At 39.8% G+C, this 14,781-nt stretch overlaps 1 protein-coding gene across 1 annotated transcript in view; it reads right to left on the bottom strand.

The window, feature by feature from the left end:
* mfsd12b (major facilitator superfamily domain containing 12b) overlaps nucleotides 1-14,781 on the bottom strand; it is a 419,651-nt gene that overhangs the window by 307,976 nt on the left and 96,894 nt on the right. The window lies entirely within an intron of this gene.

The following is a 14,781-nucleotide window of genomic DNA, read 5'->3' on the forward strand; positions in this document are numbered from 1 at the left end:
TAGGGGGCGCTAGAGCACAATTTTGAGTTTTGGGGTTTGGTTTTTTCATCAGCTCGCAATTGTTGCCAGTCCTGATGTGTGTGCCAAGTTTGGTGAGTTTTGAAGCATTTTAAGGGGGTCAAATTACAGCTCAAAGAGGTAAAAATTATCTTTTTTAGGAAAATTTGCGCAGGGGATCTTTGAAGGCGCGTAAAATCAAACCCTTAAAACTTATCACAATTTTGTCCGACCACTTTTTTTAAAAGGGTTCAATCTCTCTCCTGTGCGAGTTTGAAGCCGAAACGACAAACGCACTGGGAGGAGTTTCGATTTGAAAAAGGTTACGGGTTTTCACGAAAACTTTTATTTTGAAGGGGTAATTGTCAACTTCCTGTTGATTTTTTCTGCTAGCTGTCAATTATTAAAATGTAGGTCTAAGTAAGACCTACATAGACGTTTTTGTTTCATGTCTTTCCGACATTCCTACCGGAAGTTACAAGCAGTTTTGTCTATGTTTTCTTCCTGGAAGCAGTTTTTTCTGTGTTTTATTCAAAAATTGCGCTAGAGCGCAATTTTGATTTTTTTTTTTTTTTTTTTTCATTAGATCACAATTTCTGCCAGTCCTGATGTGTGTGCCAAGTTTGGTGAGTTTTGAAGCATTTTAAGGGGGGCAAATTACAGCTCAAAGAGGCAAAAATTGCATTTTTTTGTGAAAATTTGGCTTTGAATGGGTTTTTGAAAATTTTTTGTTGATTTTGGCCCCAGAAGATACAATTATGGAATTTAGGTCTAAGTCAGACCTACATAGAGGTTTTTGTTTCATGTCTCTACGACATTCCTAACGGAAGTTACAAGCAGTCTGTTTTTTTTTTCGTTTTAGGGGGCGCTAGAGCGCAATTTTGATTTTTGGGGTTTGGTTGCTTAATAAGTTGGGAAGGCCCACCGTACCGACGTGTGTGTCAACTTTGGTGAGTTTTGAAGCATGTTAAGGGGGTCAAATTAGGGTGCGAAGGAGCGGAATAAACAATAATAATAATAAAACGCAGCAGATTCAATAGGGTCCTTGCATGGCAAAGGACATGGATGTCCTTTGCCATTGCAGGGCGGACCCTAATAAGAAACGTTACAGATTCAATAGGGTCCTTGCATGGCAAAGGACATGGATGTCCTTTGCCATTGCAGGGCGGACCCTAATTAAAGCTGCAAGCAGCGTTGGTCGGGTCCGCCGTTGGCCGCCGCCGCCGCCGTGTCCCGAGTCCCGATCTTAGTCAGACCTCCATAGAAGTTTTTGTTTCATCACTCTACGACATTCCTAACATAATTTACAAGCAGTTTTATCAGTTTATTTTCCTAGGGGGCGCTAGAGCACAATTTTCATTTTTGGGGTTTGGTTTTTTATTGGATGGCAATTTTCACCAGTCCTGATGTGTGTGTAAAATTTGGGGAGTTTTGAAGCATGTTAAGGGGGTCAAATTACAGATTTGCATTTCTGGATGTTGTTGATAAATGGCTTTCACTTGGCATTGTATAGCTTTAACTTGCACTTTGAAGCATTTTAAGGGGGTCAAATTTCAGTTCAAAGAGGCAAAAAAGGCATATTTTGCGAAAATTTGGTTTTGAAGGGGTTTTTGTCAACTTCCTGTTGATTTTAGGTATAGAAGTGTTTAATGGAAATGTAGGTCTAAGTCAGACCTACATAGAGGTTTTTGTTTCATGTCTCTACGACATTCCTAACAGAAGTTACAAGCAGTTTTGTCTGGAAAAAGGTGACTGCTTTTTACAAAACTTTTATTTTGAAGGGGTAATTGCCAACTTCCTGTTGATTTTAACTGAAAGATGTCACCTATCAAAATGTAGGTCTAAGTGAGACCTACATAGAGGTTTTTGTTTCATGTCTGTCCGACGTTCCTACCAGAAGTTACAAGCAGTTTTATCCGTTTCATCTTCCTAGGAGCAGTTTTTCTGTGTTTTTTTCAAAAATTGCAATAGAAAGCAATTTTGAGTTTTAAGGTTTGTTTTTTTCACTAGATCGCAATTTCTGCCAGTCCTGTTGTGTGTGCCAAGTTTGGTGAGTTTTGAAGCATTTTAAGGGGGTCAAATTAAAGCTCAAAGAGGCAAAAATAGCATTTTTTGCGTAAATGTTGCTTTGAATGAGTTTTTGCAAAATTTCTGTTGATTTTGGGTATAGACATTTTTTATTGGAAATGTAGGTCTAAGTCAGACCTACACAGAGGTTTTTGTTTCATGTCTCTACGACATTCCTAACGGAAGTTACAAGCAGTCTGTGTTTTGTCTCTTACTAGGGGGCGCTAGCGCGCAATTTTCATTTTTGGGGTTTGGTTGCTTAATAAGTTGGTCTGCCGCTCCATACCGATGTGAGTGTCAAATTTGGTGAGTTTTGAAGCATGTTAAGGGGGTCAAATTAGGGTGCGAAGGTGCGAGCGCGCCTTGGGTTGCTGTCCCCGAGCCCCAGGGCTTAAGACGCCTTCGTCCCACTATTTAATGCATTGTGAAAGTAATGCAGTTGTTGTATTGAAGTGAAAATATCTAGCTTCCTGTTGATTTTTGCCAAAGTATGTTAATTATTCAAATGTAGGTCTAGGTTAGACCTACATAGTGGTTTTTGTTTCATGTCTCTCTGACATTCCTACCGGAAGTTACAAGCAGTTTTGTCTTTGTTTTCTTCCTAGGAGCAGTTTGTCTGTGTTGTATTCCTAGGGGGCGCTAGAGCGCAATTTTGAGTTTTGGAGTTTGGTTTTTTCATCAGCTCACAATTGTTGCCAGTCCTGATGTGTGTGCCAAGTTTGGTGAGTTTTGAAGCATTTTAAGGGGGTCAAATTACAGCTCAAAGAGGCGAAAATGACATTTTTTAGGAAACTTTGCGCAGCGGATCTTTGAAGGCGCGTAAAATCAAAACCTTAAAACTTATCAAAACTTTGATCTATACTTTTATTTAGAAGGGTTCAAACTCTCTCCTGTGCGAGTTTGAAGCCGAAACGACAAACGCGCTCAGAGGAGATAACTTTTGAAGAAAGGTGACGGGTTTTCACAAAACTTTTATTTTGAAGGGGTAATTGCCAACTTCCTGTTGATTTTTTCTGCTAGCTGTCAATTATTAAAATGTAGGTCTAAGTGAGACCTACATAGAAGTTTTTGTTTCATGTCTTTCCGGCATTCCTACCCGGAGTTACAAGCAGTTTTGTCTGTGGGTTCTTCCTGGAAGCAGTATTTTCCATGTTTTATTGAAAAATTGCGCTAGAGCGCAATTTTGAGTTTTTTTTTTTTTTTTTTTCATTAGATAGCAATTTCTGCTAGTCCTGATGTGTCTGCCAAGTTTGGTGAGTTTTGAAGCATGTTAAGGGGGTCAAATTACAGCTCAAAGAGGCAAAAATAGCATTTTTTTGTAAAAATTTTGCTTTGAATGAGTTTTTGCAAAATTTATGTTGATTTTGGGTATAGACATTTTTTATTGGAAATGTAGGTCTAAGTCAGACCTACACAGAGGTTTTCGTTTCATGTCTCTACGACATTCCTGACGGAAGTTACAAGCAGTCTGTTTTTTTTTTTTCCTAGGGGGCGCTAGTGCGCAATTTTAATTTTTGGGGTATGGTTGCTTAATATGTTGGGGTGTCCCGGTAGACCGACGTGTGTGTCAACTTTGGTGAGTTTTGAAGCATGTTAAGGGGGTCAAATTAGGGTGAGAAGGTGCGGAATAAACAATAATAATAATAAAACGCAGCAGATTCAATAGGGTCCTTGCATGGCAAAGGACATGGATGTCCTTTGCCATAGCAGGGCGGACCCTAATAATAATAAAACGCAGCAGATTCAATAGGGTCCTTGCATGGCAAAGGACATGGATGTCCTTTGCCATTGCAGGGCGGACCCTAATAAACAATACTAACAATAAGAATAATTAAAGCTGCAAGCAGCGTTGGTCGGGTCCGCCGTTGGCCGCCGCCGCCGTGTCCCGGGTCCCGATCTTAGTCAAACCAACATAGAGGTTTTTATTTCATGTCTCTACGACATTTGTAACAGAAGTTACATGCAGTTTCGTCTGGGTTTTTTCCTAGGGGGCGCTAAGCGCAATTTAGATTTTTGGGGTTTGGTTTTTTATTAGATGGCAGTTTTTGCCAGTCCTGATATGTGTGCAAAATTTGGTGAGTTTTGAAGCATGTTAAGGGGGTGAAATTACGGATCGGCGATTCTGGATGTTGTTGATAAATGGCTTTCGGTCTGCATAACAGAGCTTTAACTAGCACTTTGAAGCATTTTAAGTAGGTCAAATAACAGCTCAAAGAGGCAAAAACGTCATTTTTTAGGAAAATTTGCGCAGGGGTTCTTTGAAGGCGCGTAAAATCAAAACCTGAGAACTTATCAAAACTTTGATCTATACTTTTAATCAAAAGGGTTCAATCTCTCTCCTGTGCGAGTTTGAAGCCGAAACGACAAACGCACTGGGAGGAGTGTCGATTTGAAAAAGGTGACGGGTTTTCACAAAACTTTTATTTTGAAGGGGCAATTTTTAACTTCCTGTTGATTTTTGCCGAAGGATGTTGATTATCGAAATGTAGGTCTAAGTCAGACCTACCTAGAAGTTTTTGTTTCATGTCTTTCCGGCATTCCTACCGGAAGTTACAAGCAGTTTTGTCTGTGTTTTCTTCCTGGAAGCAGTTTTTTCTGTGTTTTATTAAAAAATTGCGCTAGAGCGCAATTTTGAGTTTTTTTTTTTTTTTTTTTCATTAGATTGCAATTTCTGCCAGTCCTGATGTGTGTGCCAAGTTTGGTGAGTTTTGAAGCATTTTAAGGGGGTCAAATTGCAGCTCAAAGAGGCAAAAATAGCATTTTTTGCTAAAATTTTGCTTTGAATGAGTTTTTGCAAAATTTCTGTTGATTTTGGGTATAGACATTTTTTATTGGAAATGTAGATCTCAGTCAGACCTACACAGAGGTTTTTGTTTCATGTCTCTACGACATTCCTAACGGAAGTTACAAGCAGTCTGTTTTTTTTTTTCTTCCTAGGGGGCGCTATTGCGCAATTTTGATTTTTATGATTTGGCTGCCTAATATGTTGGGAAGGCATGAAAGACCGACGTGTGTGTCAAATTTGGTGAGTTTTGAAATATGTTAAGAGGGTGATGTTGGGGCGCGACGGTGCGGAAGAAAGAAAGAAAGAAAGAATAATAATAATTAAAGCTGCAAGCAGCGTTGGTCGGGTCCGCCGTTGGCCGCCGCCGCCGCCGCCGTGTCCCGAGTCCCGATCTTAGTCAGACCTCCATAGAAGTTTTTGTTTCATCAGTCTACGACATTCCTAACAGAATTTACAAGCAGTTTTATCAGTTTATTTTCCTAGGGGGCGCTAGAGCACAATTTTCATTTTTGGGGTTTGGTTTTTTTATTGGATGGCAATTTTCACCAGTCCTGATGTGTGTGTAAAATTTGGTGAGTTTTGAAGCATGTTAAGGGGGTCAAATTATAGATTTGCGTTTCTGGATGTTGTTGATAAATGGCTTTCGCTTGGCATTGTATTGCTCTAACTTGCACTTTGAAGCATTTTAAGGGGGTCAAATTTCAGTTCAAAGAGGCAAAAAAGGCATATTTTGCGAAAATTTTGTTTTGAAGGGGTTTTTGGCAACTTCCTGTTGATTTTAGGTACAGCAGTGTTTATTGGAAATGTAGGTCTAAGTCAGACCTACACAGAGGTTTTTGTTTCATGTCTCTACGACATTCCTAACGGAAGTTACAAGCAGTCTGTTTTTTGTCTCTTCCTAGGGGGCGCTAGCGCGCAATTTTCATTTTCGGGGTTTGGTTGCTTAATAGGTTGGTCTGCCGCTCCATACCGATGTGTGCGTCAATTTTGGTGAGTTTTGAAGCATGTTAAGGGGGTCAAATTAGGGTGCGAAGGTGCGAGCGCGCCTTGGGTTGCTGTCCCCGAGCCCCACGGCAGGAGAAGCCTTGCTGACACTATTTAATGCATTGTGAAAGTAATGCAGTTGTTGTATTGAAGTGAAAATATCAAGTTCCCTGTTGATTTTTGCCAAAGTATGTTAATTATTCAAATGTAGGTCTAAGTCAGACCTACATAGTGGTTTTTGTTTCATGTCTCTACGACATTCCTACCGGAAGTTACAAGCAGTTTTGTCTTTGTTTTCTTCCTAGGAGTAGTTTGTCTGTGTTGTATTCCTAGGGGGCGCTAGAGCACAATTTTGAGTTTTGGGGTTTGGTTTTTTCATCAGCTCGCAATTGTTGCCAGTCCTGATGTGTGTGCCAAGTTTGGTGAGTTTTGAAGCATTTTAAGGGGGTCAAATTACAGCTGAAAGAGGCAAAAATGACATTTTTTAGGAAAATGTGTGCAGGGGTTCTTTGAAGGCGCGTAAAATCAAAACCTGAGAACTTATCAAAACTTTGATCTATACTTTTAATTAGAAGGGTCCAAACTCTCTCCTGTGCGAGTTTGAAGCCGAAACGACAAACGCACTGGGAGAAGTGTCGATTTGAAAAAGGTGACGGGTTTTTACAAAACTTTTATTTTGAAGGGGTAATTGCCAACTTCCTGTTGATTATTTCTGCTAGCTGTCAATTACTAAAATGTAGGTCTAAGTGAGACCTACATAGAAGTTTTTGTTTCATGTCTTTCCGGCATTCCTACCCGAAGTTACAAGCAGTTTTGTCTGCGTTTTCTTCCTGGAAGCAGTTTTTTCTGTGTTTTATTGAAAAATTGCGCTAGAGCGCAATTTTGAGTTTTTTTTTTTTTTTTTTTCATCAGATTGCAATTTCTGCCAGTCCTGATGTGTCTGCCAAGTTTGGTGAGTTTTGAAGTATTTTAAGGGGGTCAAATTGCAGCTCAAAGAGGCAAAAATTGCATTTTTTGTGAAAATTTGGCTTTGAATGGGTTTTTGAAAATTTTTTGTTGATTTTGGCCCCAGAAGATACAATTATGGAATTTAGGTCTAAGTCATCCCTACACAGAGGTTTTTGTTTCATGTCTCTACGACATTCCTAACGGAAGTTACAAGCAGTCTGTTTTTTGTTTCCTTTTAGGGGGCGCTAGAGCGCAATTTTCATTTTTGGGGTTTGGTTGCTTAATATGTTGTGGTGTCACGGTAGACCGACGTGTGTGTCAAGTTTGGTGAGTTTTGAAGCATGTTAAGGGGGTGATGTTGGGGCGCGACGGTGCGGAATAAAGAAAGAAAGAATAATAATAATTAAAGCTGCAAGCAGCGTTGGTCGGGTCCGCCGTTGGCCGCCGCCGCCGCCGTGTCCCGAGTCCCGATTTTAGTCAGACCTCCATAGACGTTTTTATTTCATCACTCTACGACATTCCTAACAGAATTTACAAGCAGTTATGTCAGTTTTTTTTCCTAGGCGGAGCTAGAGCACAATTTTCCTTTTTGGGGTTTGGTTTTTTATTGGATCGCAATTTTCACCATTCCAGATGTGTGTGTAAAATTTGGTGAGTTTTGAAGCATGTTAAGGGGGTCAAATTATAGATTTTCGTTTCTGGATGTTGTTGATAAATGGCTTTCGCTTGGCATTCATTGTATAGCTTTAACTTGCACTTTGAAGCATTTTAAGGGGGTCAAATTTCAGTTCAAAGAGGCAAAAAAGGCATATTTTGCAAAAAATTTGTTTTGAAGGGGTTTTTGCCAACTTCCTGTTGATTGTAGGTATAGAAGTGTTTATTGGAAATGTAGGTCTAAGTCAGACCTACACAGAGGTTTTTGTTTCATGTCTCTACGACATTCCTAACGGAAGTTACAAGCAGTCTGTTTTTTGTCTCTTCCTAGGGGGCGCTAGCGCGCAATTTTAATTTTTGGGGTTTGGTTACTTAATAAGTTGGTCTGCCGCTCCATACCGACGTGTGTGTCAATTTTGGTGAGTTTTGAAGCATGTTAAGGGGGTCAAATTAGGGTGCGAAGGTGCGAGCGCGCCTTGGGTTGCTGTCCCCGAGCCCCACGGCAGGAGAAGCCTTGCTGCCACTATTTAATGCATTGTGAAAGTAATGCAGTTGTTGTATTGAAGTGAAAATATCAAGCTCCCTGTTGATTTTTGCCAAAGTATGTTAATTATTCAAATGTAGGTCTAAGTCAGACCTACACAGTGGTTTTTGTTTCATGTCTCTACAACATTCCTACCGGAAGGTACAAGCAGTTTTGTCTTTGTTTTCTTCCTAGGAGTAGTTTGTCTGTGTTGTATTCCTAGGGGGCGCTAGCGCACAATTTTGAGTTTTGGGGTTTGGTTTTTTTATCAGCTCGCAATTGTTGCCAGTCCTGATGTGTGTGCCAAGTTTGGTGTGTTTTGAAGCATTTTAAGGGGGTCAAATTACAGCTCAAAGAGGTAAAAATTATCTTTTTTAGGAAAATTTGCGCAGGGGATCTTTGAAGGCGCGTAAAATCAAACCCTTAAAACTTATCAAAATTTTGATCTATACTTTTAATCAGAAGGGTTCAAACTCTCTCCTGTGCGAGTTTGAAGCCGAAACGACAAACTCGCTCAGAGGAGATAACTTTTGAAAAAAGGTGACGGGTTTTCACAAAACTTTTATTTTGAAGGGGTAATTGCCAACTTCCTGTTGATTTTTTCTGCTAGCTGTCGGTTATTAAAATGTAGGTCTAAGCGAGACCTACATAGAAGTTTTTGTTTCATGTCTTTCCGACATTCATACCGGAAGTTATAAGCAGTTTTGTCTATGTTTTCTTCCTAGAAGCAGTTTTTTCTGTGTTTCATTCCAAAAATTTTGTAGAGCGCAATTTTGAGTTTTAGAATTTTTTTTTTTCATTAGATCACAATTTCTGCCAGTCCTGATGTGTGTGCCAAGTTTGGTGAGTTTTGAAGCATTTTAAGGGGGTCAAATTACAGCTCAAAGAGGCAAAAGTAGCATTTTTGGTGAAAATTTTGCTTTGAAAGGGTTTTGCAAAATTTCTGTTGATTTTAGGTATAGGACTTTCTAATGGGGAATTTAGGTCTAGGTCAGTTCTACATAGAGGATTTTGTTTCATGTCTCTACGACATTCCTACCGGAAGTTACAAGCAATCCATTTTTTGTCTTTTCCTAGGGGGCGCTAGCGCGCAATTTTGATTTTTCTGGTTCGGCTCCCTAATATGTTGGGGGGAATTTCCTCACCGACGCGTGTGTCAAATTTGGTGTGCTTTGAGGCATGGTCAGTGGGTCAAAATACAGCGCATAGGCGAGTTTCCGTGCGGAAGAAAGAAAGAATAATAATAATAAAACGGACCAGATTCAATAGGGTCCTTGCCTATGGCAAAGGACTCCTGTGGAGTCCTTTGCCATAGGCAGGGCGGACCCTAATAATAATAAGAAACGTTACAGATTCAATAGGGTCCTTGCATGGCAAAGGACATGGATGTCCTTTGCCATTGCAGGGCGGACCCTAATAATAAGAAACGTTACAGATTCAATAGGGTCCTTGCCTTAGCAAAGGACATGGATGTCCTTTGCTGGCAGGGCGGACCCTAATTAAAGCTGCAAGCAGCGTTGGTCGGGTCCGCCGTTGGCCGCCGCCGCCGCCGCCGTGTCCCGAGTCTTGATCTTAGTCAGACCAACATAGAGGTCTTTGTTTCATGTCTCTACGACATTCCTAACAGAAGTTACAAGCAGTTTTGTCTGGAAAAAGGTGATGGCTTTTTACAAAACTTTTATTTTGAAGGGGTAATTGGCAACTTCCTGTTGATTTTAACTGAAAGATGCCAATTATCAAAATGTAGGTCTAAGTCAGACCTACACAGAGGTTTTTGTTTCATGTCTCTACGACATTCCTAACGGAAGTTACAAGCAGTCTGTTTTTTGTATCTTCCTAGGGGGCGCTATCGCGCAATTTTCATTTTTGGGGTTTGGTTACCTAATATGTTGGTCTGCCGCTCCATACCGATGTGTGTGTCAAATTTGGTGAGTTTTGAAGCATGTTAAGGGGGTCAAATTAGGGTATTGTCTGTGTTGTATTCCTAGGGGGCGCTAGAGCACAATTTTGAGTTTTGGGGTTTGGTTTTTTCACTAGATCGCAATTTCTGCCAGTCCTGATGTGTGTGCCAAGTTTGGTGAGTTTTGAAGCATTTTAAGGGGGTCAAATTACAGCTCAAAGAGGTAAAAATGATATGTTTTTGGAAAATTTGCGCAGGGGTTCTTTGAAGGCGCGTAAAATCAAAACCTTAGAACTTATCACAACTTTGTCCGACCACTTTTTTTAAAAGGGTCCAATCTCTCTCCTGTGCGAGTTTGAAGCCGAAACGACAAACGCACTGGGAGGAGTTTCGATTTGAAAAAGGTGACGGGATTTTACAAAACTTTTATTTTGAAGGGGTGATTGCCAACTTCCTGTTGATTATTTCTGCTAGCTGTCAATTACTAAAATGTAGGTCTTAATGAGACCTACATAGAAGTTTTTGTTTCATGTCTTTCCGACATTCCTACCCGAAGTTACAAGCAGTTTTGTCTGTGGTTTCTTCCTGGAAGCAGTTTTTTCTGTGTTTTATTGAAAAATTGCGCTAGAGCACAATTTTGAGATTTTTTTTTTTTTTTTTTCATTAGATCACAATTTCTGCCAGTCCTGATGTGTGTGCCAAGTTTGGTGAGTTTTGAAGCATTTTAAGGGGGTCAAATTACAGCTCAAAGAGGCAAAAATTGCATTTTTTGTGAAAATTTGGCTTTGAATGGGTTTTTGAAAATTTTTTGTTGATTTTGGCCCCAGAAGATACAATTATGGAATTTAGGTCTAAGTCAGACCTACATAGAGGTTTTTGTTTCATGTCTCTACGACATTCCTACCGGAAGTTACAAGCAGTCTGTTTTTTTTTTTTCCTAGGGGGCGCTAGAGCGCAATTTTCATTTTTGGGGTTTGGTTGCTTAATATGTTGTGGTGTCACGGTAGACCGACGCGTGTGTCAACTTTGGTGAGTTTTGAAGCATGTTAAGGGGGTGATGTTGGGGCGCGACGGTGCGGAATAAAGAAAGAAAGAAAGAAAGAAAGAATAATAATTAAAGCTGCAAGCAGCGTTGGTCGGGTCCGCCGTTGGCCGCCGCCGCCGTGTCCCGGGTCCCGATCTTAGTCAAACCAACATAGAGGTTTTTATTTCATGTCTCTACGACATTTCTAACAGAAGTTACATGCAGTTTTGTCTGGGTTTTTTCCTAGGGGGTGCTAAGCGCAATTTAGATTTTTGGGGTTTGGTTTTTTATTAGATGGCAGTTTTTGCCAGTCCTGATATGTGTGTAAAATTTGGTGAGTTTTGAAGCATGTTAAGGGGGTGAAATTACAGATCGACAATTCTGGATGTTGTTGATAAATGGCTTTTGCTTGGCATAGTAGGGCTTTAACTTGCACTTTGAAGCATTTTAAGTAGGTCAAATTACAATTGAAAGAGGCAAAAAAGACATTTTTTAGGAAACTTTGCGCAGGGGTTTTTTGAAGGCGCGTAAAATCCAAACCGGAGAACTTATCAAAAATTTGTTCGACCACTTTTTTTAAAAGGGTTCAATCTCTCTCCTGTGCGAGTTTGAAGCCGAAACGACAAACGCACTGGGAGGAGTTTCGATTTGAAAAAGGTGACGGGTTTTCACAAAACTTTTATTTTGAAGGGGCAATTTTTAACTTCCTGTTGATTTTTGCCGAAGGATGTTGGTTATCGAAATGTAGGTTTAAGTCAGACCTACCTAGAAGTTTTTGTTTCATGTCTTTCCGACATTCCTACCGGAAGTTACAAGCAGTTTTGTCTGTGTTTTCTTCCTGGAAGCAGTTTTTTCTGTGTTTTATTAAAAAATTGCGCTACAGCGCAATTTTGAGTTTTTTATTATTTTTTTTTCATTAGATTGCAATTTCTGCCAGTCCTGATGTGTGTGCCAAGTTTGGTGAGTTTTGAAGCATTTTAAGGGGGTCAAATTGCAGCTCAAAGAGGCAAAAATAGCATATTTTGCTAAAATTTTGCTTTGAATGAGTTTTTGCAAAATTTCTGTTGATTTTGGGTATAGACCTTTTTTATTGGAAATGTAGATCTCAGTCAGACCTACACAGAGGTTTTTGTTTCATGTCTCTACGACATTCCTAACGGAAGTTACAAGCAGTCTGTTTTTTTTTTCTTCCTAGGGGGCGCTATTGCGCAATTTTGATTTTTGGGGTTTGGTTCCTTAATATGTTGTGGTGTCACGGTAGACCGACGCGTGTGTCAACTTTGGTGAGTTTTGAACCATGTTAAGGGGGTGATGTTGGGGCGCGACGGTGCGGAATAATAAAGAATAATAATAATTAAAGCTGCAAGCAGCGTTGGTCGGGTCCGCCGTTGGCCGCCGCCGCCGCCGCCGTGTCCCGAGTCCCGATCTTAATCAGACCTCCATAGAAGTTTTTGTTTCATCACTCTATGACATTCCTAACAGAATTTACAAGCAGTTTTGTCAGTTATTTTTCCTAGGGGGAGCTAGAGCACAATTTTCATTTTTGGGGTTTGTTTTTTTATTGGATGGCAATTTTCACCAGTCCTGATGTGTGTGTAAAATTTGGTGAGTTTTGAAGCATGTTAAGGGGGTCAAATTACAGATTGGTGTTTCTGGATGTTGTTGATAAATGGCTTTCGCTTGGCATAGTATAGCTTTAACTGGCACTTTGAAGCATTTTAAGGGGGTCAAATATCAGTTCAAAGAGGCAAAAAAGGCATTTTTTGCAAATATTTTGTTTTGAAGGGGTTTTTGTCAACTACCTGTTGATTTTAGGTATAGAAGTGTTTAATGGAAATGTAGGTCTAAGTCAGACCTACATAGAGGTTTTTGTTTCATGTCCCTACGACATTCCTAACGGAAGTTACAAGCAGTTTTGTCTGGAAAAAGGTGACGGCTTTTTACAAAACTTTTATTTTGAAGGGGTAATTGCCAACTTCCTGTTGATTTTAACTAAAAGATGCCAATTATCAAAATGTAGGTCCAAGTGAGACCTACATTGAGGTTTTTGTTTCATGTCTGTCCGACATTCCTACCAGAAGTTACAAGCAGTTTGATCTGTTTCCTCTTCCTAGGAGCAGTTTTTTCTGTGTTTTATTCAAAAATTGCAATAGAGCGCAATTTTGAGTTTAAAGGTTTATTTTTTTCACTAGATCGCAATGTTTGCCAGTCCTGATGTGTGTGCCAAGTTTGGTGAGTTTTGAAGCATTTTAAGGGGGTCAAATTTCAGTTCAAAGAGGCAGAAATTGACTTTTTTGCGAAAATTTTGTTTTGAAGGGGTTTTTGCCAACTTCCTGTTGATTTTTGCTATAGAAGTGCTTCATTGGAAATGTAGGTCTAAGTCTGATCTACATAGAGGTTTTTGTTCCATGTCTCTACGACATTCCCAACGGAAGTTACAAGCAGTCTGTTTTTTGTCTCTTCCTAGGGGGCGCTAGCGCGCAATTTTAATTTTTGGGGTTTGGTTACCTAATAAGTTGGTCTGCCGCTCCATACCGATGTGTGTGTCAAATTTGGTGAGTTTTGAAGCATGTTAAGAGGGTCAAATTAGGGTATTGTTTGTGTTGTATTCCTAGGGGGCGCTAGAGCACAATTTTGAGTTTTTGGGTTTGGTTTTTTCATTAACTCGCAATTGTTGCCAGTCCTGATGTGTGTGCCAAGTTTGGTGAGTTTTGAAGCATTTTAAGGGGGTCAAATTACAGCTCAAAGAGGCAAAAATGAAATTTTTTAGGCAAATTTGCGCAGGGGTTCTTTGAAGGCGCGTAAAATCAAAACCTTAAAACTTATCACAACTTTGATCTATACTTTTAATCAGAAGGGTTCAAACTCTCTCCTGTGCGAGTTTGAAGCCGAAACGACAAACGCACTGGGAGGAGTATCGATTTGAAAAAGGTGACGGGTTTTTACAAAAACTTTTATTTTGAAGGGGTAATTGTCAACTTCCTGTTGATTTTTTCTGCTAGCTGTCAATTATTAAAATGTAGGTCTAAGTGAGACCTACATAGAAGTTTTTGTTTCATGTCCTTCCGGCATTCCTACCCGAAGTTACAAGCATTTTTGTCTGTGGTTTCTTCCTGGAAGCAGTTTTTTCTGTGTTTTATTGAAAAATTGCGCTAAAGCACAATTTTGAGATTTTTTTTTTTTTTTTTTAATTAGATCGCAATTTCTGCCAGTCCTGATGTGTCTGCCAAGTTTGGTGAGTTTTGAAGCATGTTAAGGGGGTCAAATTACAGCTCAAAGAGCCAAAAATAGCATTTTTTAGCGAAAATTTTGCTTTGAATGGGTTTTTGCAAAATTTCTGTTGATTTTAGGTATAGGCATTTCTAATGGGGAATCTAGGTCTGAGTCAGACCTACATAGAGGTTTTTGTTCCATGTCTTTACGACATTCCTAACGGAAGTTACAAGCAGTCTGTTTTTTTTTTTTCGTAGGGGGCGCTAGCGCGCATTTTTCATTTTTGGGGTTTGGTTGCTTAATATGTGTTTTTGCCAAGCCTTACCGATGTGTGTGCCAAATTTGGTGAGTTTTGGAGCATGGTCAGTGGGTCAAATTATGGTTCGAAGTTGCGGAAGAATAATAATAATAATAATAATTTTATTTTGAAGGGGTAATTGGCAACTTCCTGTTGATTTTAACTGAAAGATGCCAATTATCAAAATGTAGGTCTAAGTCAGACCTACACAGAGGTTTTTGTTTCATGTCTCTACGACATTCCTAACGGAAGTTACAAGCAGTCCGTTTTTTGTCTCTTCCTAGGGGGCGCTAGCGCGCAATTTTCATTTTTGGGGTTTGGTTACCTAATATGTTGGTCTGCCGCTCCATACCGATGTGTGTGTCAAATTTGGTGAGTTTTGAAGCAT

This window comes from Nerophis ophidion, linkage group LG22, assembly GCF_033978795.1.
Source record: "Nerophis ophidion isolate RoL-2023_Sa linkage group LG22, RoL_Noph_v1.0, whole genome shotgun sequence".
In the NCBI taxonomy this organism is placed as follows: Eukaryota; Metazoa; Chordata; class Actinopteri; order Syngnathiformes; family Syngnathidae; genus Nerophis; species Nerophis ophidion.